We start from the raw sequence: 11629 nt of genomic DNA, 5'->3' as shown, positions 1-11629 counted from the left end.
AGAGCTCGGCCCCCTTGAAGACCCTGATGTGCAGAGGGGAAGCAGCCACAGCCCCTTGGGGTCCCTTTCCAGTCACGCTGTAACTGGCTGACCCCTGGCAAGCAGAGTTGGTCCCAGGAGGGGCAGCTCACGGTGCCCCCAAATCCCACCTTGGGTGACCCTTGTCCTCGTCTGCATCCAGTTTGCACCCTGAGAAGCCCGGATGGCTGGTGGCAGCAGGTGCTCTGCGTGCTAAGCTGCCCTCCCCTTGTCACCTGCTTCCTGAAGAACTTTCCAGTGTCCAGCTCCCCAAGGGTAGAAACCCCTGTCACCTGCTGCTCCCTCAGTCCCTGGCCTGTCCCCCGAGGTGACCCCGGCAGGCAGCAGCTGTCTCCTCGCAAGAGGCCACGAGTGAGAGGCAGAGTCTGGGTCACGACGCCCACTGAACAGGGAAGGAAACTGAGGCATGGAGAGACCGAGCGACTCGCTCCGGGCCACAGCCTGTCCTGAGTTTCCTGTGGCCCTCGGAGCCCCCTCCCCGATCACGGGACGGGCCAGGGGCCCAGAGCCGCAACCCGGAGCTGGGCCCGGCACGGCCCCCCGGCCTGCCCACCCTGGTCCAACTCAGTCCTGGGGGCCCCTCGCCCAGCCCGGAGCCCATGGGGGACCCTGGGATGTGCTCGCTACACTCAGCTCCCCAAGTCAGGCCCGCCTGCCCAGGGGGCCAAGTTCAAACCACAAGAGGGCGAGCTAGAGGGTGTTTGGGGGGGGCGGTGGGGACCCTCCGTGGTCTCCCAACTTCCGTTCCCGCTGAGGATCCAGGGAGCCCCTTCCTCACAGCCCCGAAACCTCCATAGCCCCTCCATAGCCCCCAAAGCCAGGTTCCCACCCTTTTGGGAAGTTTATCCTCATCCCCAAAGAGTCAACCTCCTCCCATGAAAAAAGAGGGGCTCTGGAGTCACTGCACCCCGATTTTGAGACACAGTCGCTCCCTGGTGGGGGTGCCTGGCTGTGGACCCTTGGCCTCTCCAAGCACCCATTTGTGTCTTTGGGGAACACAATAATCGGACAACGGCGGGCACAGAGTAAGGCTCTATGATTAAGTGCTCATCCTTACATCTGCGAGGGGGAAACTGAGGCTCAGAGCGGTTTTGAGCATCGCCCGCAGCCACCCACTTAGAAATGGGAGCTCGAACCCGGCTCTACCTGACCGCAGGGCCTGGGGCACCCCCCCCACCACCACCACCCTGGGCTGCCCCTGATGGGCAGAGTCTGGGGCCTGGGCTGAGTCCACGCCCTGCCCACAACCCTTGAGAAGACCCCGCTGGCTGAGAAGACTGTGGGCCTCTCGGGGCTCCCGCTGTCATGTGGCGTGTCACGTGGGCAGCTGAGCAATGAGCTTCAGTGCCCAAAGCTGCCCGGCCTGGCCCGGCTCCTGCTCAGTGGCCACCGTCCGTTGCAAGCCCGAGGGCAGCTCGGCCATGGCCACCCCTGCAGCCGCTTCTTCCTGGGGCTTTGTGGCCACCAGGCTGGGGCCCGAGCCCCTGGCCTGCTGTGCTAGGTGACCCGAAGCCCGCCAGGGCCCCTGCCACCTGCCCGACTGATGTGCCCAAGCAGCCGGGTGCACGGGGGGCACCCCACAGGCCCCCAGAGATCCAGAGCAGCTGCTCAGCCTGGGCTAAGGGGACGGAGCAGGGGTGGGCTCCTGCAGGCTCCCCACCCCAACAGGAGGTAGCCCAGCACTGAGCTCCCTGCACACGGAGAGCCGATAGCCATAGACAAGCAGCCCTGGGGATCCCCGAGCACGTGCAGGGGGTGGAGGGGGGCAGAGCAGACCCCAAGCCGAGGCTGTCCCAGGACGGGGGGCACTGTCTCCCCTTCCCCAGGCCTCATCCAGGTGGGCTCTGAAAGCCGCGGTTACCCTCACGGCCCTGGGTGGGAGGAGCTGGAGCTCGGTCCATGGGGGAAACTGAGGCTCAGAATGGGGAAGCCAGTGTCCTAAGGCCCCTGAGCAGAGCCCGAGGTTGGGTTTGGGGCAGTGGGACCTGCCAGGCAAGGGGGCAGAGGGAAACCCCGGGCCAAGCAGAAGGCGGGGGTCCCCAGGTCAGCATGGGGTACAGCTCTCGTTCTCCCGGAACAAGGCTCAGGGGACATTCCGGGCCAGCCGGATGCACAACTTCTCGAGCCCGAAGGGAGACGGCCAAGAAAGATGAGGACAGGGGATGGTGTTGGGGACAAAAAGAACTGCAGTCCCTAATCAGGAGGCAGTGGGAACCAGCTCAGCTTCTGCCTTGCTGTGTGACCCAGGCCAGGCTCTCACCCTCTCTGGGCCTCGGTTTTCTCCTCCCCCCCTATTTCTGTGAGAAATAGCGCTCGACGCCCACAGTCCCTTCCACTCTGGGATCCCACCCAGGCCTCCTGCTCCAAGGCTCGGAAGGCCCAGGATTTTCTGCTCTCCTCGCAACTCCCTCCTGCCCTCCTCACCCCCTGCCCACCACCGGTTCGAGTCCAGCTCGCGAACCCTAGCTGTCCCTGCTGGCAGAATTCCTACCAGAATGCTGCGTGGGAGCCAGGAGTCTCCGGGCGAGCTCCGGGAGAATCCGGGGTGGCAGCAGATGGTTTTAACCTCCCTGCTTCTCGGACGGAGGAGAGGCACGAAACAGCTGCCCTGGACAAGTGGCTGCCAGGCAGGTATCCGTGGCACTTCGTGGGGCGCTCGTGCCCAGGCCTCTTGGGTTTCAGCGTGGCCGCCGTGGGCAGGACGCTGAGCTCGCTTGGGGACCTGGGGGCCTGTGCCACACGCAGCCCGGCCGGACAGAGGACCTTGCCAGGCCGGGCCTCTGTCCCTGCCCCACCCCTGTGCCTGCTGGCGGTTTGCCCTTGCAGTGCCCGCTCCCTCGTCTTGGTTACCAGGTACCCCAGGATGGCCTGGCCTCATCCTGCTGGAGCGAAGATGACATCAGGTTTCCCGGGTCCGTGGGGCCCTCTGCCCGGGGCTCTCAGGCTGGGAACGGGCAGGAGCCCAAGCCTTTCGGACCGAGCAGAGCCAAAGCCGTTTGTTTACTGAACGGGCACTTGCACAGCTTTCCTCTGTGCCAGCGGCGGCTCTGAGGGCTGCACGCTCGTTTGCTTCTCGTTTGGGCACTTCTAGGAGGGGAGGTGGGCCTGGGCTGGCATCCCAGGGGTGCCCCGACTTCCGCGAGCCCCTCCTCTCACTGGCGGGCCCCTGTGATGTTTTGGATCTCCTGGCATCAGTGCCAGTTTGGGAATCTACCTGGAAGGAATGGTTATTTCCTTTTACGCAGCGATCAGTTGTCCTGGTTAAAGGCTGCCGGGCCCTGTGGTGGAGGCTGGGAGAAAGGTAACAATAGATATTTTTGGCAGAGTGTGGTGGGGTCCGTGCTCAAGGGGGACCCAGCCTCCCCCTGCCTTTGGGGGGGGTCTGGGGTCCGCAAACTGCCTCAAGCCTGAGAACACGTTGAGGGGCTGTGACTATTTCAGTGGTTCGAGTTAGACTTTACTTACTTGATCTGGAAATCTTCTGCTTAGGTGGATAAAGTAGGAACTGAGTAAATTGCCCGTCTATTTCTCAAGCAAGTAAAGCAGGATCAACAAACAAGATCCGATTCTGCTGTCCTTTCTAGAAGTCACATCCATCTCGGCTTTGGGGATTGGGGGCTGCCCAATCTTGGGGCACCCCCAGGATCCGATTCTCCCCATTGCACCTGAGGCAGCAGTTGCCACGGTAATCTCTGACCCATGCAGAAAGGGGTGACCTCAGAGCTCTTCACAGAGGCTGGGGCTCACCCCACAAGTTGGTGGTGAAAGGTGAGTGATCTGGCCCCGTAATGAGCAGGTTTCATCTGTTAAATCCACATCACCATCCCACTCTCCTTTAGTCTTTGGATTCTCTCTGCAATACTCCAAGGAAGTTCTGGCACTGACTTTTTTTTTTTTTTTTAATGTTCTTTGGAAGAAAAGCTCTTTATTTTGCTTCATTTTTTAAAAAATTCAATTTTATTGAGATATACTCACAAACCATACAGTCATCCACGGTGTACAATCAACTGTTCACAGTGCCATTATATAGTTGTACATTCATCACCACAATCAATTTCTGAGCATTTTCATTACCACACGCAAAAAGAATAAGAATAAAAATTATAGTAAAAAAGAACACCCAAACGTCCCATCCACCCTCATCCCTCCCTATTAATCATTTACTTTTTGTCCCCATTTTTCTACTTATCTGTCCATACACTGGATAAAGGGAGTGGGAACCACAAGGTTTTCACAATCACACGGTCACACAGTGCCAGGCATTGAATTCTATGTTGACAGGTTTTTTTTTTCTTTCCATATTTTAAAACTGTTGTTCTAGTGTCTTCTTGCTTGCATTGTTTCCAGTGAGAAATCTTCCATGCTCACCTTTGTTCCTCTGATCTTAACATTTCTTTTTTTCCTCTAGCTGCTCTAAAATTTTTTTCTCTTCACCATTGGTTTTGAATTATGGTATGCTGTGGTGTTGGTTTCTTTGTGTTTCTTGTGCTGTGGGTTCAGTAGGATTCTTGTATCTGTGGGGTTTATAGTTTTCATCATCACCAAAAAATGGAATGTTTTGTCCACTATTTCCTCACATGCTTTTTCTGCACGTCCCCTCCCCCCCAAACTTTTTTTAGGGATTCCAATTACTCCTATATTATACTGCTTGAAGTCCCACAGGTCATTCTTTTCTTTTCTTTTTCAGATTCTTTTTTCCCTTTGTGTTTCATTGTGGATGGTTTTATAGCTATGCCTTCAAGTTCACTTAATCTTTTCTTCTGCATTTTCTAATCCGCTGTTGATCCATCCAGCTCTAGAAGTTCAATCTGGGTATCTCTTCCTCTTATGTCTTCTTCTTTTTAAGTCTTCCATGTCTCGACTTAATTTTGAGCAAACGGAATACAGTTCTAATTCTAACATCTTTGCAGCTCTGAATCTGTTCTGACTGATGGTTCTCACTATGGACCTCGCCTTCTCGCCTCTATGTGTGTCTGGTAATTCGCAATTGGGTGACAGACATTGTGAATTCTCCCTTATTGGGTGCTGGATTTTTTTATATTCCTATAAATGTTTTTGAGCTTCGTTCTGGGATAAAATTGACCTGGAAAGAGTGTGATCCTTTCATGTCTTGTTTTTATGATTTGATAACCACGTCCAGAGCATTCGCCTGGGGCTAGTTATCCCTCACTCACTAGGCGAGACCTTCCTGGGTATTCTACCTAACACCCTGCGAGCTGAATTTTTGTCTGGCTGGTGGGATCGGGCTGGTCCCAGCCCTGTGTATACCAGACACTGTGCCCTCTAATCCTTCTTGTTGGTTCTGTCCCAGTCCTGGGTAGTCTACTCGTGCTCACAGATGATCTGTGTCCTGCAGAATAGTAAAAAGAGGGACTTCCGGGTCTCCTGGGTCCTTTCTGTGCAGCTTTCTTCTCTCTGGTGTTCCATAGCCTCGGCCTCTCACACTCTGAGCTCTGACCCCTCCACTGGCAGGCTCTGCCTCAGTTTCCCCTGCCTCCTGCTGCAGCCTGGAAACTCTGGCAAAGCAGTAAGCTGGGGCATTTGTGATCACAGAGATCACTCCCCTTCATTGTCGGATCACCAGTGTCTGGAAAAAAACATTGTGTCATGTATTTTGTCTGGGTTTCTGGTAGTTTTAGGCATGAGAGTATATATTTAGTCTGTTACCTCCATCTTGGCCAGAGGAAGAAATTCTGTCTGCCTTATTTTGATCATTTTTTAAAAGGAGGTTTTGGAATACCCAGCAGGTAAGTATGGAAGCTGGGAGAGTCGGCAACAGTGAAACCAAACTGAGGCTTGGAGAGAAGTGGTCATGGCAGTAGACTCAGAAACAGATTCTACGTTTCCTCAACCTCGGTCTAGCTATCTTGATTCTGTATCTCATCTCTCTAAGTTGTTTTTCTCTTTAAAGAAATCCTTTCTAAAGAAAATAAAGTTTTTAAAAGCTTCCTTAAGCATTCAGATCACCACATCATCTTAAGACCACTGCTCTCCATCTGGAAAAAGCTGGAAGCTTATTCTCTAGAGGGGGTCAGCGGGTCTCTGGACTAGGGGACTTCCTGGAGAGATGGAGGATGAGGTGACTCTGGACAGATGCTGAAACCCCCTCACTCTCTCCTGCTGAGCTTCCAGAAGGCCAAGAGCTCAAGCTAAAGCCTTCTGATATGAGATTGGAGTTTCCACCAGCAAATCCTGACCACCCAAAAGCAAAGTCCTAAACGTATAGACATTGGGGATTTCCCCGCACAAAGTTCAATCAGACCACCTAACCAACACATATTCTGTTTAATATCCCATTAAAAAATATAAACAGACTACTGATGATTGCCAGGCAGCTAAGGAAAGTCTGCAACATGAAAGACTAAATGCAAATTGCAGGGAGATAAAAGCTTCAACACAGCACAATAATGTCCTCAGAGATCAAGAAGATATTACAACCATGGAACAACATATGATAAAAAATTAAAAAAGAAACATTCACGGAATCAACTTGGAAAAATCTTCCATGACGGAGATCCAAAGACAAGCAAATGGGGAGTTGGGGAGCTGGCAAGTTAAGTCCAAGAGGTCTGTTGGGGATTGAATTATGAACCCAACCCCCCAATCCCACCCCCCAAAAAAAAACAGGTTCTCAAACTTAATCCATCCCTGTGGGCATGAACCCATTGTAAATAGGTGTAAATAGGACCTTTAGAAGATGTTATTTTTAGTTTAAGTGTGGCCAACTGAATCACTTTGGGCTTTAACTCAGCTTCCTGGAGTCCTTGAGAAGCAGAAATGAAATTCAGACATAGAGCAAGAAGCTCGGGAAACAGCCAGAAGCTGCACATCAATGAAACCCAGAAAAGAGGCTGCCACATGCACCGGCAAGTGACAGAAAAGCCAAGGACCAAAGATGGCTGGCAGCCAACCCCAGAATGCTGGGGTTTGGGGAGAGCATTGGGGTACAGTCTTTGGGGTAGAAAGCATTGCCTTGCTGACACCTTGATTTTAGACTTCTGTTAGCCTCAAAACCGTCAGCCAATAAATCCCACTGTTTAAGCCAACCCATTGTATGGTATTTGTCTCAGCAGCCAAGACACCAATACAGTTTTTGCTATCCAAAAGTGGGATGCTGCTACTGCAAATACCTAAAAATGTGGGAATGGCTTTGGAATTGGGTAATGGGGAGAGGCTGGCAGAATTTGAAAGCAGTGAACTTGGATATTTAGCTGAGATTTCCAAGCTAAGTCTGGCAGCTGCAGCTTGGCCTCTCCTTGCAGCTTATAGCGAAATGAGAGAGGAAAGAGATAAACTGAGGACTGAACTGTTAAGCACAAATGAACCAGCAAATGATGATTTGGAAAATTCTCAGCTATCCAGGTTGTAAGCTCTATTGGGGACCTCCCCGAGCTTTTGGGAAGCCAGTCCCCAGATGACAGGGCTCCAAGTGAGGGTTTAACAGAACATCCCATTGTCAAAGGACGAATGGATGAATGTGGGTACAATCAGCCATCTCAGTGGAAGTCAGGATTGGAGATGCAGTTATAAGGGAAGATCTCTGGAAAGCTCTTTCGTCTGATGGTTTGGACCCCCTAGAATTGCATGTAAAACCAGTAAGTTTTTTGTGAAATTTGTATGAACAGAAGCAATGCCTGAAAGGGACAGAGAAGGGACAAATGAAGGAAAAGTGACTTCAAGGGCAAAACTATGGAAGCAAAAGTCTGGAACAAAATGATCTCTTTGGGCCAAGAGAGCAGGACCACCCACAAGTGTGGAAAGGACAGGTTCACCCTTGCACTTGGAGGGGGTCAAGTGATCTGCTCCAGTGCTTGGAGGGGGCAAGCCATCTGCCCCAGTGCTATGCACCCTGCTGTTTGGGGAGAGTGCTACCACCACCCCAAGGCTCTGAGATGGTGAGGTCTGTGCTGCTTCTGGATGCCGTTCCGATTCTTGGAGAGAGCAGCGCTTACACTCTAGGGTTTGGGGAGAGCATGGCTCCTGTGCAAGTGCTTAGAAGGGGTGGGGTTACTGCTTCATCATGCCTGGAGGACAAAGTTCCAAGCCACAGATGGCTCTCAGACCTAGAGATCTAATGGAGTTTGCCCTGCTAAGTTTAGGACTGGAACACATGATCCCTGTTTTCCTCCCAATTTCTCCCTTCTGGAATGGGAATGTTTATTCTATATCTGTCTCCCCATTGTACATTGCAAGCAGATAACTTTTTTCTAAGTTGCACAGGTACACCAAATAGAGGAATTTTGCCCCACGATGGACGCACTATGCCCACAATTGATTTTGATAAGACTTTGTACTTAGCATTGTTCTAAAATGATTTAAGGCATTTGGGATGGTGTGATGGTTGGGTTCATATGTCAACTTGGCCAGGTGATGGTGTCCAGTTGTCTGGTCAAGCAAGCACTGGCCTAACCGTTACTGCAAGGACATTCTCTGGCTGGTTAATAAACCATAAGGCTGGTTTATTAAATCATCAATCGATTGCATCTTTGGCTGATTACATCAATGAAGGGAGTATCTTTCTCAATGAGAGAAGCCAACCAGTTGGATTTAATCCAATCAGCTGAAGACTTTTAAGGGAGAAAAGAGAACTTTCACTTTTTCTTCAGCCAGCCAGACTCTCTTGGGAGTTTATTAAAGAACTTCATCGGAGTTGCCAGCTTGCAGCCTGCCCTACGGAATTTGGACTCATGCCATCCCCACAGTTGCATGAGTCATGCTTATAAAATCACATACTTACAGATATCCCCTGTTGGTTCTGTTAACCTGGAAACCCTAATAAAGATGTTGTGATGGGTAAATGTATTTTGCATGTGGGAAGACCATGAATTTCTGGGGTCTAGTGGGTGGGTTGTTGGGGAATAATTACATATCCCAGAAAGACGTGTTCCTAATCTTAAGCCATTCCTATGCGTTTGAACCCATTGTGAATAATGTCTATTGAAGATGTTATGTTTTAAGCTGTGCCCAAACTGAGTGAGGGTGAGCCTTAATCCAGTGCCTGACGTCCTTATAAGCAAAGGAAATTGGACAGAGAGAGAGCCAAGGAGAGCAGCCAGAAGCTGGAAGGCAATGGAACCCAGGAGAGAGAGAAGACGCCACCATGTGCACTGTCATGTAACAGAAAAGCCAAGGACCAAGGATCACCGGCAGCCAGCCCCAGAACACCACAGTCTTCTGGGAGAAAGCATCATCTTGATGATAACACAATTTTGGACTTCTTCCAGCTTCAAAACCCAGTCCCATACACAAGAGCAGAACTCAGAACGGCTTCAGACTTCTCCACAGCAACACTGGATGCTAGAAGATAAAGAAACGATGCCTTCAAAATTCTGAAGGAAAATAGGATCTCACACCCAGGCGATTCAAGTATGAGAACAAGACGGTTTCAGCCACACGACATCTCCAAAGACCATTTCCCAGGCACCCCTTCTACGAGAGCTGCTCCACCAGAACGAGGTAACAAACCAGGAGAGAAGAGGCTATAGAGAAAATCGGAGATTCAAAGAGAAGAAGTGCTTCACCATGACAGCAAGATGTCAGGCATAGAGTAAGACTTCTAGATTGGGGCAAATTGGGAAGAAAATATTGATTAAATAGATGGGGTGTCCCTGTCTTAAGAGATTTAGAGAAGCAGCAAGGAGTTTGGGGTTGAATTAATAACAAATGGATAGAAACTAAGCAAGCAAAAGTGCAAGATGATTATTAATTATAGGGAAAATTATTAATTTCCTGGTGTGGGAAAGTCATCTTGTCTACCATATGGAACATCCAGTCATCACAGTAGAAACACTGAATATGTTCTAAGTAAAATTACAATACAACTATTTTGGGAACATGATTGATAGGAAGGGACATGTATAGTAGGCAGGAGGAAGAGAGAAGTAAAAAAACAATGCCTAAAATTGAAATATCAAGAAGTAGCCATGCCAGCATGCTTAAATTAAGAGACATGGAGGTAAGTAATTCCTCAGTTAAGAGTTGAAAATGAATTTTTTTTAGTGCAGTTTTATTGAGATATATTCACACACCACACAAACCATCCAAATAGTCAATCACTGGCTCCCAGTAGAGAATGATTGTGCTGAGGAGGGTGGGAGGGTTGCTGTTTTCCATAATAAACCTCCTAGAATTGTTTGTTCTTTCAACACACGTGCAACTGATTTTTCTAAAACGCAGGCTACAAACTGTTTATAAAGATATACATGTGTGCGTGTGTCTTTCCAATTTTAGGTCCTTTTTATTGTTTTTCAAATTTCCAAATTTTTACAGTGAATATTCAATTAGATTAGAAGCATAACTATAAATGAGAATATTCTAAAGGTGCACTCCCTTTTCTTTTCAGGATCTAGGTAGGGTAACGGCTAGTTTTCACCGTGCCGAACTCTTGCACGGTGGCTGTATCACGTTACATTTTCATCAACAGTGTACAGGGGTCCTATTTCTCCACATCCTCGCCAATGCTGGGCAGCGGTCAATGGTTTGGCTGGACAGTCAGGAACTTGGAGCATGATTGTAAAACTGGTGACGAGGAAGTGTGGGGAGGAAATATGTGGATAGAGCTTTCTGAATGGGGGAAAAACAGGCAGCTATTGCCTCACATGATCAGCACGTGACCTCAGCAGAGGATTTTCATAATCAAGAGGATACGATGATCTGTTCTGTAAGCACCAGTCAGCCCTTCCCCAGCCACTCCTCTCTCGGCCCAATGGTGGCAGGGATGGCGGTTATGCACGGGCTTAGTAACACAGACTCCCACGCACCAAAGCTGACCTAGCCACGGCCACTGCTAAATGCTCATCTGGGGGCAGAAGAGAATGACACGGCCCCCGATAAGTCAACATTTCCTGGGGTGACCAGCCTAAGCTACCCAGTGGCAGGTTGATTGCAACGGACCACTTCCCCCATGGGAGGTACAGCATTTTGTTCTTACCGGAATAATAGACACTCTGGACAGATCTGCCTTCCCTGCACAAAGTGCTTCTGCCAAAACTACTGTCCAGGGACTTACAGAATGCCGTATCTGCCATCGTGGTGTTCCACATGGCACTGCTTCTTGCTGAGGAACTCACTTCACAGCCAGTGGAAGTGTGTGCTAACAAGGATGGTGACGGTCTTAGCGTGTTCCCTGTCATCCTGGAGCAGCTGGCTTGACAGAAAGGTGACTGGCCTTTTGAAGACTCAGTTACGGCACCAACCAGGAGGCAATACCTTGCATGGCTGGGGCGGTGTTCTCCGGGAGGTTGTGCATGCTCTGAAATCCGTCCACTCTATGATGCTGTTTCTCCCACAGCCAGAAATGGCGGGTGGAAATGGGTTGGCACCGTCCACTATTATCCCTACTGATCCATGGCAAAAGTTTTGCTTCCCGTCCCTGCGAGCTTATGCCTAGCTGGTCTTGAGGTCTTGATTCCAAAGGGAGGATGCTCCCACCAGGAGACAACAGTGCTTCCAGGGAACCGGAAGTTTGGGCTACCTCAGGCCACCGTGGGTTCTTCTTGGGCTCCTCGAAACAACTGGCTGGGGTGACTGGCTGCAATTACCAAAGGGAAACTGGGCTGCTACTATATGGTGGTGAAGAACATGTCTAGAA

The sequence above is a fragment of the Choloepus didactylus genome (assembly GCF_015220235.1).
Source record: "Choloepus didactylus isolate mChoDid1 chromosome 23 unlocalized genomic scaffold, mChoDid1.pri SUPER_23_unloc1, whole genome shotgun sequence".
In the NCBI taxonomy this organism is placed as follows: domain Eukaryota; kingdom Metazoa; phylum Chordata; class Mammalia; order Pilosa; family Megalonychidae; genus Choloepus; species Choloepus didactylus.
The sequence above is the reverse complement of the archived record's forward strand: the minus strand, read 5'-3'. Positions refer to the sequence as shown.